Here is a 3,187-nt window from a genome sequence, read left to right as displayed (position 1 = left end):
TTCCAGAGCTTGGTTTATGTGCCTTCAGTCTAAGCATCAAAATGATCTCACAGATCATCGCAAGACGCTTTCTAGCATAAGGTCCCAGGGCTCTTGTGGCAGGTGACATGAGCTGCTTGACTGATCACTTTTAAATGGGAATCTGGGATTAATCTTTGTAAGAAAGAATCTAACTCATAAACTCAAAGTGAGCCCTGTCTAGTGCTCTTTATTAATTAGCATAGTGACAGTGCATCCTTTCTTACTCAGAAGTATAAGACTCAGATTTGGGGGGTAAAAATGGAGAATTAGCTCCTTTTATTAAATTATCAATATTAATAACCCCAAGTATTCAAAATCATGATTCTGGCTAAAAGGCTTGAGGTTTTATTTATTTTATTTTCCGTCTTCTAGTTTTTTGAACCTTTAGGTGTCATGCCATCTTCAAGCACCGCTTTTCTGAAAACTTGAGGGCTAGGGACTCGAAAGCTGAGGTTCTCATGTTCCCATATATGCTGGGGCTTTACGTAAAACACCAAGTATTGCAAGAATAGGTAAAGTTGAATTTTTTGCTTACCTTAATATTTTTGCAACTTAGAATCAGTTCAAACTCCTGCAGCAAATGCCTCTATTAAACAATGGATTTTCTTTTGTGGACCTTATTGCAGAATTGATGATACACATTTGTGAATTGGAATCTTTTGTGTGTGTGTGTGTCAGGAGGAGGGGGAAAGAACTTGATGTATTTCCATATAAATCTGTGTGCAGTAGGACTTGTTTTGGCAGATTTGCAGGAAATAAAGGAGTCCCTGAGGGATGAGATGAATGTCTGACAAAAGCAGATAATGTCTGACAGCTCCTATCAATGCTGAGAGGTCAGACTGCGGAGCTGGAGGGCACGGTGATCTGGTCTTACTGTATTTGGGGAAGAGTCATTCTTAAGAATAGTGCAATATTCTTTTGTGCTATTCAAGGCATTCACTTTCACTTCCAGTGATTGAGTCCCTTGTTGCTACATCATTGCTTATTATTAGTGTTCATTCCAGGGGATATAGCTGGTGAAAATACAACCAAAGAGAATAGAGCGAAGATGTCTGGACAAGTTGTCTCTCGTTAAATTGCCCTTTTTTTCTCTGTTAAAGGACTGATCCTTCAAACCCTGACTTGTTAGACTTCTAAGATTCAGAGGTTTCAATAGACCCAACACCTGTGAACTACGGTTGCAGCTTTGTGCCCCAATCCAGAGCCAGATTGTATCCCCCAAATCCATATGTCAAAGGGGCCCTTGACACACAGATCTTCCCCTTTGGCAGGGAGGAGGAAAGAGACAGCTCCCTCCCTTGAACTGTCCCCTGCTGCTACGACCATGTGTAGGGCTCTTTGGGGACTTCAGTGGGAACAGACTTGTCCCTTGATTTGTTTGTAATGCGTTGTGGCTAAATGCAGAATGAGCTGAAAAATATCTATAACTTGGGGTCCTTGTTTATAGAGGGGAAAGGTCTCCACTTTCCATATGACTTAAAGGCTAAATCCAGCTCTCCTTACTCCAGTGAGAAGTCCCATATAAATCCATTCCCCTGCTGTAGCTTGCCCAGAAGAGTGAGGCATGTTGGCAGGGACGTACAGGGAAGATGGTGTTGCTGCCCCTGTGCTGCATGCTTTTTGTGGATAAATAAATAACTCAATTTTCCAGCTCTCTCCATGCAGCTGCCAGTACTGGTTTTGATGTAGGGCTGTGCTGGCCTGCTTTGGAACACTACTCTGAGTGAGTTAAGTACTTCTGAAAGTGAAGGTCTGATTGCAATTCCTTAAAGCCAGGCACGGTCCGAGCTTCCCTAATATGCCATCCCTCACTCTATGTTTCAGCATCTCTGCTATGCTCTTTTGTTCAGCAGAGACTGTTAGGTTGAGTTATAGGTTGGCTTTGTGAGGTGGATGAAAATCCACAAGCAATCCCCAAAAGCTTGTGACCTGAAGCAGAATTTGAACCCAGGTTTCCAGAAATGAAAGGCCAAGCCACATACGAATACAGTAAGAACTGGTTTCCGAAGAACTCAAGGGTTACATTTTGATTACAATGCAAAGCACTGTTCGAGTTCTGTGCCTCTCTACAGAAAGTTCATGAGAGAGAGAGAGTATGGCTCCGCTCCCGTGAACTGCTCTGGAAACATTAGTATATAGGATAAGTGTATTAAGACATGATTCATTTCTGCCATTGAGTCTTGAAATTTCTTCCATGAGATCCCAGCATATTCATATGATTTGGCTTTGCAGGTTGTAAGGGAGTTGAGAGAGAACTCAGCACAGCATGGGCAGTTCTGATTTGTGGTGCTGTATAATTCCTCATGGCAGGCAGCTTCCCAGTGGGTATGAATTTTGTGGTGCTGGTTGCATTTTCCTGTAAAATACTTATGCCTAAGTCCTTTTACCATATATACAAATTACTGTGTTCCTCTGGGTCTTATTCCAGGATTCAGGTCTAAGGCATCTTTTTATTCAGTAGCACATCTGTTTTGCTCTTGCCAGATGTGCATTACTTTAAGAGGCATAGGCCTACATTTTTAAAAAATGACTAGTGGTTTTGGATGCCTCAGTGTCTGGATGCTCAACGTAATTCCCCTAAAAGGGGAATTTTCAGACAATAGGGAGTACATGCACTCTGTGAATGAGGCTTCTTCAAGGTGTCAGGCTGGGTACTTAAAATCACTAGTCACTCTTGCAGATGTAGGCGGTCACATCTGGGTTCCTTTCTTCGCTGGGATGGAGGGGTGTTACGTGTTAGGTCACCTGCTCGGCTATTTACTACCTTGCCGTGCCAAGTGGTCACTTCAAAGAGGTCCTTTCTCCTTGTGCTGCATTTACTATTGGCTCTGGAATGTGGCACCTGCAAAAGACAATAAAGCACCAACCTGGCCACTTCTAGAAAGAGATACATGTTGCACCACTTTGCCAAGGCCTTCCCATATGACTACATCCTGATTTCTAGATGGTTTATAACCAGGCAGCAAGGGAACATGGGGTTTAGTCTCCTCTCAAGATCGTGAAGACCAGGCTTGATAGAGGAACCCAGGACGGGACTTTTACAAAGGCCAATGGCAATTGAATGACCCTTAGGCCCTTCTGAAAAGTTCTGACCCAGGCATCATGATGATGGTCACCAAATAACTGCTTGGAATTATATGTCAATTTCTCATCACCACTCAGGTCA

This window comes from Caretta caretta, chromosome 11 (assembly GCF_965140235.1).
Source record: "Caretta caretta isolate rCarCar2 chromosome 11, rCarCar1.hap1, whole genome shotgun sequence".
Lineage (NCBI taxonomy): Eukaryota > Metazoa > Chordata > Testudines > Cheloniidae > Caretta > Caretta caretta.
This window is presented reverse-complemented; position numbering follows the sequence as displayed.